The 12,893-nt window shown below is 35.8% G+C and overlaps 1 protein-coding gene and 1 long non-coding RNA gene across 11 annotated transcripts in view; one reads left to right on the plus strand and one right to left on the minus strand.

The window, feature by feature from the left end:
- Positions 1-12,893, plus strand: part of LOC145671102 (uncharacterized) — a 215,632-nt gene that overhangs the window by 119,808 nt on the left and 82,931 nt on the right. The gene's annotated exons all lie outside the window — the stretch shown is intronic.
- The window catches only part of LOC145671101 (uncharacterized), a 153,076-nt gene that overhangs the window by 96,115 nt on the left and 44,068 nt on the right, over positions 1-12,893 (minus strand). For 7 of the 10 annotated variants that reach the window (XR_014128444.1, XR_014128447.1, XR_014128446.1 and 4 more), the window contains one exon: positions 6,710-6,908. This is a non-coding gene — a long non-coding RNA (uncharacterized LOC145671101). Of the gene's footprint in view, positions 1-2,323; positions 2,576-6,709; positions 6,909-12,893 lie in introns of all 10 variants that reach the window. The other 3 variants (XR_014128445.1, XR_014128453.1, XR_014128451.1) reach the window with 2 other exon arrangements.

Below are 12,893 nucleotides of genomic sequence, written 5' to 3' on the forward strand. Positions count from 1 at the left end.
AAATTGGGACTTGGGCTGGAAGAGTGGCTTAGAACGTTTCTCCGCGATCGTCAGCAAGAAATCGTCTTACGCCACGGTCACGTGTAACTGCACAATATAGCTACGTTATCGCTACGTGCATGAAAAGACATTTTCCCACTCCACTTTGCTCTTTCACTACGTTTTACTTCACACATGTTTGTATCAAATAATATTAATATAAATCGGGACTTTTCACTTTCATTTGCTCAACGTTGTTCATCGGAAATGAATTCTGGATTGCTTGTTTTGACTACTGCCCTCTTAATAATGTCAAATTTATCCCCCCCCCCCCGGATTTACATTCAAACGCCACTACTGTATGTGTCTACTGCTTTCTTCTGTTTTTATCTTCGAATCTCCTGCTTTTCCAACTGACTGGTCTGGCAACACTGCGACTGTCGCTGATTGCAAATATGAAGGTGCTGACTGCCACGACGGCGTGCTGACTGCCACGAGCCTGGGAGAAACTGTATTTGGAAAGAGAGGAATTAATCCCTCTTACTAAATTTATGATTATTAATTAATTTAGTAGGGATTAATTTAGTAATCATCACAGCAAATCTATGTGGCATCCTATAAGTTACAAAGTTGCTCACTAGGTGGAACGACATACACTTGGATGTTTACAAAGGGACTGTCTTTTCTGTTATATGTACAATTTGCACATTTCATTGTTTATATTAATTGTTTTATTGTATTATTTAATGGATATGATGGTCTGAAGCCAGCTGACAAGGGAAGTTCGGGAGAAAGCACTCGCCTGCAGAGAAATAAGCATGTCATTTGAAGGAACAATTCATGCTGATTACAACAGGTAATAAAACTCATGTACAGTACGTTGAGAACTGTTCCAGATATTCAGCTTGAAAATTTATATGAGAAAATGAGTGGATGCACGTTTCAATGCGTTAAGTATTCTCACCCATGGCGAGGGCTATGCTTGATCACTGAGGTCCATTCACAGACAAATTGTCCATTACAAGTTGCATGACGGATGGCAAAGACCTAATGGTTGAGAAGATACCAAAGAATTGCACACGATTTGTGCAACCATTGGATGTGTTTTGAGTCCGATCAATCAAAGATTATGGCAGGATATTTGTACATAGTATGAATCTTCTTCATCTGGACGTTATAATGTACCAACGAAACAATCAAATAAAGTTCATGTCCATACGAATCACTTCCGATCACCGCGATACATTGGATTGTTTCAGTTTGCGTTCTGCAAGGCAGGTTACGAACAAATTATAGGCCTATAACTTTTGAATTATTTGTCGAATTTGCTTTTTGCTTTGGTTCTGCGAACTGTTCTCTTGACGGATGCAACACAATTGCACATATAAAATGTTCATGGTGCAAGGGAGTATTCTGCCTGCGTCATTTCTTCATAAAACAGAAGAACAACAGTGATCAATTTTCATCTCTAACCTATAATTATTGTGAACAATGTAATGACTAATTGTATCTAACAAACCCGTTAGTTATTGCGAAACACTTTTTTTTTCTGTTACTTCCGATAGCTTTCAATTCGTATGTCAATATTCGTTACTAATTATGTTGTACTTAACGCGTATAAATGCGTATATCCTTATTTTCTCATATAAACTTCCAAGTTGAATGTCTCGAACCATTCTCAACCGTATAGGAATTTTATTAGCTTGTTATAATCAGCATGAATTGGGACTTCAAATGACATGCTTAGTTTCTCTGCAGGCAAGTGCTTTCTCCTGAACTTCCCTTGTGAGGGACAGCCAGCAGTGCTTTTTTGATGGATCTTTCAAGAGCTGCTCGAAACAATTTGCGCAGCTATACACAGTTCATGCTGACATACGGAGTTCAAGTGAGAATACATAAATCGTACCAATTTTGTACGCATCGCTCCCTGACAAAACTGAAAGTACACTCATGTCCAAAATTATTGTCGCATATCTATAACTGTCTTCTTGTAAGAATATAATTTGATAATTTTGCAGAGTATTTTTAATATTATATTATGTGTATAATCAGGATATGTATATTTGTGGCAAATTTCATAGGAAAAGAATTATAAATACGAAAATCATAATGAGTAAAATAAAATGCTAAATGGACAAGAAACTTTTATTTTCGTTTTATTGTTCTTATTTACTGCTCTTTTGACATGAAATTTACCACATACTTGTCTTTGCCGATTATACACGTACTAACATTATAAGAAATACCGAGCGAATTCGTTATCAAATTATATTAATACAAAAACATATTTATAATCATGTGACAATAATTTTGGACATGAGTGTACATACATAGACCTGGTTACCTTTGTTAGGTGTTGGTCTGCACAACACGATCCTAAGGTTCATCTAGTTTCTTTCATGCTTCTTGGCGTCCGGTGATGTTACGTCTAGCAACTTTCAGGCTCGTGGCAGTCAGCACGCCATCGTGCCAGTCAGCACCTTGATATTGGCAATCAGCGTCAGTCGTGGCAATCAGCACCAATAATTGGCTGTGGCAGTCAGCACCCGTGGCAGTCAGCACCCCACCGGTGAACACACAATGCCGTAAAGCCAACCTGAAAAGAAATTGAATATTACTTAATGACTTACCCTCGAACTACCGAAATAACATCCTCTCTACCCAAATATTTCCTTATTTCTTCTAAATGCGTATTGAATGAATTGGTGAACTTCAATATTCCTATTGAACTCTTCTTCTAATTTAACTTTCTTCTGCCATTTTCTTTACTCTCTTATTAATTGGTTCATATATAAGTTCTTCCATTCCACTCCAACTCCTTCATATTTTCTTAGCACTGCAAGCGAATTTTCCATTTCACCAGATCAAATGCCTTCTCTAAATCAAGTTTAGCCAAAAAAAAAAAAAAATCTAATAATAAGAATTCAGTTTCTGTTTAGTAGATCCTTTGGAAAAGTTTCAGATATTCAACCCAAAGCTCTAGTGTTAATTATAGTAATATGTTGACTGTTTTACATTATTTCCAGTATGAATTCAGCAAATAGCTGTTCCTACAGCACTTTCACAATTTCTATATACGACCTTATCTCCTAAATATTTATTAAATATTTTGTAGAGCTACCTCGCCGCTAAGCGGTTATTGCATGCATCTTTGGCGTATGTAATCTGGGTTTGATTTCCAGCGGGTGCTCATGTAATTCGGATTCCATTTTAACCTGAAGGTCCACGTCTCACATAGCCTCGTTGCTGAAAGGGGCGCTTAACTCAGAGCCAATCAATCAATCAATATGTTGTGTATCTGAGCTGATTGTTCTCCCATTTTGGGGATCAAAACTTCTTATCATTGAGAGCGTGGATTTATTATTTCCATTTTCCCTTTATCTATTTTTTTTTTATATCAAGAAGCTATCTACAATAATTACTCTGCGGGACGTCTTCTGAATATTAATGACGACCTTCTTCGCAGTTGGCGCTTGCTGTGCATCCAAATCTTGGCACTCCACAGCCTTATATTACAATGTAGCAGAGAAGACCTTGCACAAGTTTTTGTGTCAAAGCCAGAAATTACAGGTTATTGTACTCATGTTCTTGACCTGAGGGCAAAATAATTGTTTTGTTACCAGAGGGAAACTTTTCCAAATTATGATTCTGACCTTATTTTTCAAATGTTATCGAAATATTGGATAATTAAGTGGGTATTAAGTGGGAATTATCGGTGTTGACTTTCTGTAGTAATTTTGTCTCTTGGTCATTTGAGAAGGGAAATGGCCCATTTCAGGGACACATCCTTCCTCTTTCATTATTATTTATCTTTTGTTCATTTATGACATTGTGAAGACGAGGAAAATGATGTAATCAGCGTTTTCCAATAACCTTGTTTTCTTGGCAAGTTCCAAAATTTATTTTTGGCACGATTTTTCCTTCTACATATGGCTCTTTCTGCAGTAGTCACATGTATATTGTTGTCATTATAATGCAGCGTGATCGCTGTAGACGTCAGTCTCAAACACGAAAAGAATCAACAATCGTCTCTCTACGTAGTACTCCATCCATAACAAGTAGATATTTACAAATTTGTGCCAAATATTATTGCATGTTCACTGTTTAAAATGAAACCAAAACAAAAATAAGTAATTTAAGTGAACAATATGAAAGTATAGTTAATTAATGGAAGTTCAATGTCCCTTTTTACCACCGAAATCATACGAGATAGTGATTGTGATTACAGTGAAGTTCGAACCAGCATCTAACAAACGTACCCGCACTGAGGATCGAAATGCGGACCATGACAACAAAGAGCATACATACTAGCTAATTAGCCACAAAAGGAAACAATAGCTCCCTCGCGACTTTATAATTAGCATACGTATCTTCGTCACCGGAGGCTCTCCGACTCCCGGTAAGAGGCTCAGATGATTCAAATTCTACGTTTAGTTGCAAATCCACGATTCATGTAAGTGATGGAAATGGTTCAAAATGAGTAGTGAAGGGATACAAGAAACTATAGTGTTCATTATTTCAGTTTCTAAGCTACCTTATAAATATTGTACATTAACTTCGCAAATATTTACAGATATGCATGACGCATGAAAGGCTTCTCCCAATTACTTTCAAACAATTTGTATTTTTGCAGGAAGTTTTTTTTCTACTTTCTTTTCTTACTTTCTTCTTTTTAAAAATCTGAAATGCAGTACAATATGCCAGTGATAAATCAGTGTCTTTCAAAAGCCACAAGGAGCTTGATAGATGCGATCCTATAATCCAACTCTCTTGGAGGAGAGATGATGGTGAGAATGGCCGGTGTTCTGAGGCTTTATCTTGCATAATGGCCTGCGCTCCCGTCAACTGTACCGTATTTAAGCCTGGTCGTGATTCCGAACCCTCGTTAATAGTAAGTTATCTCCTTCCTATTCTTAACCTTGTATAAGGACGTAAAATCAAATCTCAAATTCAATCGAATCCAAGTTGATTCAAAATATCTCTACGATCAATAACATAATTTAAGACTGTATTTGCATGATACGTCAAGTTTGAATTTGTGCGTTTCTCATCCCTGTACAATACTAAAGTGAAACACTGGACGTATTGAGACCATGTCTTGAGTCTGCTACAATTAGTGAGTGCACAGACCATCAATCTTTATAATATAGGCCGTTTCCCACGCACTATCTCAACTCGAACTCGAAGAGAACTAGATGACAAGATACACCATCGGCCTCAGCTTTACGAGATTCATAATAAACCTAACTGCCACCAAGGACGCCCATGTTGTGGTTTCCAAGGGGAAGCAACTATAAGCGACGTTTCAAAAATAGTTTCAAATTTTGCTGTAACTAATGTAAAAATTCTATTGGATTTTCGATATTCTGAAGTACAGTTTCCTCTGGGGGGACAAGCGCCACACCTTACCCCCCTGATGGGCGCCCTTGACTGCCACATTGCCACTAACTGCCTTAAATCAGTGCTTCATAGCTAATACTTTGCACAATACCTAAAACTAATTCAGATTTACAGTATTTGCACTTCAACTTCAGTTAAAATCAAAATAATTCTGCCAGTAAGCCTGGTATACAGATACAGTAAACGCTCTTTAATTCGGCATCTTCGAGATCACAGCCGTGCCGGATTAACTATTTTGGCTCATTATCGAATGCCAATATAGTTTTAACGGGAAAATTAATGATAAATCACTCTAGATAAAAATGCAAACAATTAAAACAATTGAACAAGTTTATGGGTTTACGTATATTCTGAACCTGTGCAGACGATATAAATATTCCCACTCTACAAAGTATTTTGTCATTCTAGCGTGAAGTTTCAAAGTTATCTTCTTATTTATAACGAATAGAGTACAAAATTAAATTCAAACAATGAATATTTAATTGAATATTGCTGCAGCTCGATCAATGTCGGATTATAGAATGTGCCAAACCATAGAATGCCGGATTATAGAACGTGTCAAACTAGAGAATGCTGGATTATAGAATGTGCTAAATGATAGAATGCCGGATTATAGAATGTGCCAAACCATAGAATGCCAAATAATAGAATGTGCTAAACGATAGAATGCCGAATAATAGAAATATCAAACCATAGAATACTGGATTATAGAATGTGCCAAACCATAGAATGCCAGATTATAGAATGTGGCAAACCATAGAATGCTGGATTATAGAATGTGCCAATCCATAGAATGCTAGATTATAAAAGGTGCTAAACCATAGGTTGTTGGATTATAGAATGTGCCAAACTATGAATGCCGGGTTAAAGAAAAGTTTAAGTTTAAGTTTTACGTCCCACGGTTATGCCGGTTAGGCACCGGGTTAAAGAGTTCGTACTTTAGTGCTTGGGGTACATGACGTTGAGATCGAAGCTCATAAAGTTGTTTATCCAATAAATGACTTTAAAAAACATTTTTTTTTTACAAAAACAAAAAAGAAAGAAAAGTTAATTATTTGTTATACTTCTTGTACCTGTATTTCAAGGAAATCTTCACTAATACCAATGTTGACTATAACATTTCACATGTGAAGTAAATATAAGGAAGCATGTTTGAAAGGTTTAGACGTTTATGACGTGAATAATATTTGAATTCCGAGATACTTGGTTATTTGTTTTTCTGAATCGTAGTTTTTCCCCACTTAACTTTCACAGCAGAACACGTTATGTATATAGGCCTATACCTAATCTTCCAAATTATCTATGATTCATTGGGACATTGCATACGTACCTAACTCATTCATTCATTCTAAGGAGATGACTAATGCTCTACCTGACGACTTATCTTGTGAAAACTTTAAAAACAGTAAGAGAAGAAGAAAACTGATGTTTCAACAGAAGTCCTTATTATGAGAGCAGCTTTAATGATCCAGTATGACGTATTGTGATAATCCTGTAGATCTATACTTTCTTCTCCTGCAGGAGGTGAGCTGGAAAAAGAAGAAAATCCAAGCTTACTTCAACAATTCTTTAAACATAACAAACAAACGATTAAATTCGTGTATTAACCAGAATTACAGATACCATAGTTTGTTTCCCTTTTAAACATATTTCCGCTTAATACATGTTTCATTGAACTTGAACAATGTACTGTATCTGTTGAATTAACCAAAGAGACCACCAGGTAAAACAATAGTGTGATAGATTATGCACATTAGATTAGAATTACATTAATATAGCACACCCATAATGGCTTAACGAAATAAGTAGCATTGTCACTTGTACACCATGTAAAGAAGTTTGATTTGTATGACGTGATATTTTCTCAATTAATATTGAAACCGAAAGTGCGATAGATTTCTACTAATATATCCGGTTTTAATAGAGACATTAGAGTAAAGAATGAATATATTTTTAAGACGCTTGATTTGATAGCAAAAAAAAAAAAAAAAAAAAAAGGCTCCTTGATACCTATTACCGTTTTTACTCTATAGTGATAAACGTTAAAATTGATAATGGTTGATTTGTGCCATTTCTAGGCCGCTGCCTGGTACTGACACTTCGTGGATGTAGTATGATTATTTCTTTGAATGAGGAATCAAAAGAGAAGACAGTACTCATTCTTAGAACGCTAAATCGATTCCAAGAAATCGCTTTTCGATATCTCTTACTATTTTCACTCTATGTATTGGGTCGATGCATAAGTTCGTGCGGTTTTCTTTTAGGTTGGCAACAATGCGGCGTGAAGCGATTGTTTATCGTTATTCCATTGTTTTACTGTAGTTTGGAGTTTGTGTTGTGAAACACAGACAAACTAATATGGAATGTCAAATTGAGAAAAGTGATCATTTTCGTCACATTTTACTCTTCGAGTTTAACCGAGGATCCAGTGCAGCAGAAGCTACGAGAACAATTTGTGCAGTGTATGGAAATGAAGCAATTGCTGAAAGAACAGCACAGAAAAGCTTCTCTTGAGCAATTGCTAACAGATTTCTTCCAGTCAAAACCAAAACAGTTCTACAGGCGAGGCATTGAACTGCTACCTGAGCATTGGCAGAGGGTCATACATAGTGGAGGTGAATACATCACTGAGTGATTGTGAGTTAATGTGAGTGACAATAAAATGTATGCAATGTATTGTTACACTCGTAGAATATGTTAATATTATGTCTATATTGTATTTGCATTTGAATTAACAGAACAGCAGAATAAAAATAAAATACAAAATAAAATATAAGAACCCAACAAATTAATGCATTGACCGAATATATCAATATTGAAAACGAAAATTGTAATGGTCTTCTACCACTTTCGGTTTTATAGAGTTAAGGATGGAGATGAGATGTATTTTTGAAACAATTAATATATTACAGAAACCCACTTCTCGCTATCTGCTACCGTTTTTGCTTTATAGTGAAAACATTGACACTTAAAGTTTGAATATCATCTCCATCAGCGAACTCGGCTCCTAACTTCTAACTCTTCACATCCTGGACAAAATTGATGGTAATCCAAGTAGTTCTTCCGGGATAGACGGATACACATTTTTGCCTTCTGAACGGACGGACACACAGGCAGACGTGGTATTGGTTGGTAAACCAAACTCCTTAAAAATGAAATTAAATTTTTGGTTTTACGTTTCACGGTTATGTCTTTTAGGTTAGAGACGGTTGATTAATGAAAGACAATGATTATGGAACAATTGATCGAATCAGGGAACATTCGTACGAGAGGCGCTCTACCACTTAGCCACCTTGGCCCTACAATGATTTGATATCTGACAAGTAAAGGTTCTCTCTCAAGAATCGGGGATCCGGAAACTGCGCATATATTTAGATAAAGGAGGGCCACGAAGGAATATGCAGGGCCGACAGCAAAGGATAAATCCAATATGGCCGACCGAAGGTCATGCCAATCGACTTTTGCAAGCAAACTCTCATCCACTTCCCATGGGCAGATTGACTTAATGCTTTGCAGATTGATATATGTATGAACACTACACATCTATAGGTTTGAAATTTCGCGGATGTTGACGTATTGAACCCAATATAGCCGATTAAAATGTCAATGTGTGAACGGCTCGTGTCTGGAAAACGAATTGTACTATGGAAGTGCAGTATCACTAGATGTGTACGAAAAGCATTAAACGATTCAAAATATCGCCATCTGAAAACCACTAGGGCCGAACAAAACCCTGAACCAAACAGCATATGTTCCCAAATGAACACTATATGTTTGCGTGTAACACTTCAAACAGATAACACAGGCATTGGCAACATTTTTAACTTACTGGCATTTCACCTGCAAAATCTATTCCAGTGAATTGTAGTTGATTTTCATGCGAAACCACCTGAACTGTTTACAGTGTATATTTTATATACGTATTTCGCGGCTATATTGGATACACGATGTAGAAATTGTGATTCATTTGTATTATTTTCCTCACCTAACAGTGGTAATGGACCTTTACACTAAATTTCGTTTTTGTAGTACGAGCTGTTTGGTTCAGGATTTTGTTCGGCTATATCGGTTTTCAGATGGCGATATTTTGAACCGTTTAATGCTTTTCGTACACGTCTAGTGATACTGTACTTCCATAGTACAATTCGTTTTCCAGACACGAGTCGTTCACACATTGACATTTTGATCGGCCATATTGGGTTCAATACATCAACGTCCGCGAAATTTCAAACCAATAGATGTGTAGTGTTATACATATATCAATCTGCAAAGCATTAAGTCAATCTGCCCATGGGAAGTGGATGAGAGTTTGCTTGCAAAAGTCGATTGGCATGACCTTCGGTCGGCCATATTGGATTTATCCTTTGCTGTCGGCCCTGCATATTCCTTCGTGGCCCTCCTTTATCTAAATATATGCGCAGTTTCCGGATCCCTAATTCTTGGGATAGAACCTTTATTTGTGAGACACTGAAATATAACCGAAATTTATATAAGCTACGTACTTAACATTGAATTCGTATATACTTAATAGCTTATCTAAAATAAATAGTATCTACTAATATTTTCTGCGCATGATTAACTTACACTATACAGAAATACAATAAAACCTCGTTAATCCGGATTACGATAAGCCAGGCTTCCAGGCTTCGCTTAATCTAAACAGAAAAAAAAAAAGCAGAATGAAAGGTTTTTAATGTTGTTACAAGTCAACAATTGCATTCGGCATTGCATTGCGCAACCGTCACATAGTTTCATGACGGTTAAGGAAAATTCTTTCAATTTTACGTACCACGATTATATCGGTAGACTAAAGGAGACAGTGACGAGGAGAATAAACAAAATGGTGGAATGAAGAAAGTGCAAGGATGTTATAAAATCCTTGAGAAAGTGGTACTAAACAGAATACCGAGAAAGCCTCTCGCACACACACGGTATTTGTTCACCAAAAAGCACACTTGACGTGAGTTAGGGTCGAATCAAGTGCCCCATGCACCTGAGGCAAACTCTCTATCACTAAATCCAGTGGCGGATCTAGCCCATGACCGGGGGTATAGGGCTCTCCAGTTTTTTGAGTGACAAAAATAATTTAAGCTAATATTTACATATTTTTACTCGTTTTACATAATTTACTCATTATATACTTATCATGGTCTGGGGTCTGACTGGCTCACCAGTTTTTACCTTCTAGATCTGCGTCTAACTGAATCACTGCGGCTCATCAAAAAACGTTAAATCATCTTTTATTATTTTAAATCAAATGTCTAAATACCAAATTTTATGTCTCCAACCTTATTAAATATATTTATGTCTCCAACCATAGGAGTTATCAAATATAAACTTGAAAGATCTATATGACAGCCCAAGTACACCAGACTACTATTATTATTATTATTATTATTATTATTATTATTATTATTATTATTATTATTATTATTATTATTATTATTATTATTATTATTATTATTATTATTATTATTATTATTATTATTATTATTATATTTTCTGAGTTTTTAGTAAAACATACAAACATGTCTTGGCAAGTTTCATAAAAACCTTAAATGTAAAATCAGGTTGCATTACGTTGAAAGCGATAGCTTTTTTTAGTCCATTATATATGGCTGAGCATCTAAAAACAGTGTTTTTTTCGGTAAATAGAAAGCATGTACTATGTAAATTGATTGAAATATCAATTTCAGTTTCCGTTCTTTCTCGATTACGAGCCATTCTACAGTCCTATGAAAGCTCGAATGTAAAAACTGATAAAATCAATTGCAAGACTCGTAATTTCACGGTCTGCGGTGACTCAGTGGTAGAAAGTTTACATCTGGTGCATGGGGTCGATCCCATGAACTTTATAATGAAGAAACACGTGTGCGTGGGTTTTCTTCCGTTTCCTTCCACTTTCTTCATTGCACTATTATCATTCATCATATGACCGTTTCCCTTAGCTTCGGTGCACAATAATGGGACGCTAAATTTTAAAAAAAAAAAAAGAATACAAATTGTGCATGATATGCTTTAGCTTCTGCGCGTACACAAATGCTTAGAATGTATTTTAAAAAAAAGTTAATATTCATTAAAAGCAAATTATTGTTTAATTTACCAATTTGTTATGAAATTAACATTTATCAATAAAGGAAAACGAAAAACAAACTTCTCTTCCTTGATTTTTATCTATCTTCTCCATTGAACTGCCAAGACGATAGAATTTTGGCAGCTGTTTTTTTTTTTTTTTTTAATAGTTTATGTTGTGTGCCAAATTTGATCAAGAAATAATATATTTAAAGAATGTTAGTATGGAAGGAAAACACTGATGTCAATAGAAAATCTATTCTATTTGTGACAATCAAATTTAGAAAACTACAATTTGTCATGTCTTTCAAGGAGAAGGAGAAAGTTTGTTTGTTTGTATAACACATCTAAAATATCTTTTATTTGCCTTGACTTCTCTCAAATGATATTGGATGTGATCCAGGTACAACAAATGAAAACAGTTATCAGGGCCAGTTACGAAACAATGTCTAGAGCTCTGACGTCAGTGGTGCTCTCTCATCAATAGTGATTATAATCTTGGCATCAGGAGTAATAACAAGTGGCAAGGTAATTCTCATACAGCGCAATCAATACTTACACTCGCATATACGCATACTTACAGATGAGCGATTCAAAACGACAACTGCCGGACAACAGACCGGTGCCTGACCCGGATCAAAGCAACAGTCAACATCAGGAACTGAAATACTTTCCTCTAATCTTGATAATTCATAATTTAATGTTGAAAAGAGGTTTCTGCAACGTTTCTTTTATTTATGTAGCTTTTTTTTTTAAAAAAAATACCGAAATAAGTTTAATATGTATTCTACTTACAGATGTTGAAGTACATCAAATGTAAAACGAGATGTGTCGTTGTATCGATTGATGCACTTTGCTCTGTCAAATGGCTCTTTTAATTTTCACTATAGAGTGATAATTTGATATGGTTCGTTTGGTAAATTATTTTACTGCAAGAGTGTTCTGGTTGTTAAATTAGGTACTTTCACCTAGGAAGAGAGAAATTGTGGTTCTTCGGGAGGCAAAGGAGATTTTGAAGAACAATTACCGGTATTTCTTGTCTAGAACAGTCTCCTCAAAACATATGCTGTAACTGCAAATTATGAGAGAACACGTGGTCCAGTGGTAGATCCCTCGCTTCTGGTATGAGAGATCCCTGCCTTGGTCCCAAGCGATGTAATTTTGTGGTGGACATCATCTTGTGCGTGAGTTTTCTCCGGGCTATCTCATTTCCTCCCATATTCTCATTACACCATGAGTTTTTTGGGGATATCCCATTTCCTCCCATATTCTCATTACACCATGAGTTTTTTTGGGATATCCAATTTACTCCCATATTCTAATTACACCATGAGTTTTTTTCGGAACATTCCATTTCCTCCCACTTTCTCATTACACCATGAGTTTTTTTCGGGATATCCAATTTCCTCCCATATTCTCATTGCACCATGAGTTTTTTCCGG

The sequence above is a fragment of the Thermobia domestica genome, chromosome 15, assembly GCF_964235325.1.
Source record: "Thermobia domestica chromosome 15, izTheDome1.hap1.1, whole genome shotgun sequence".
NCBI classification, from domain to species: Eukaryota; Metazoa; Arthropoda; class Insecta; order Zygentoma; family Lepismatidae; genus Thermobia; species Thermobia domestica.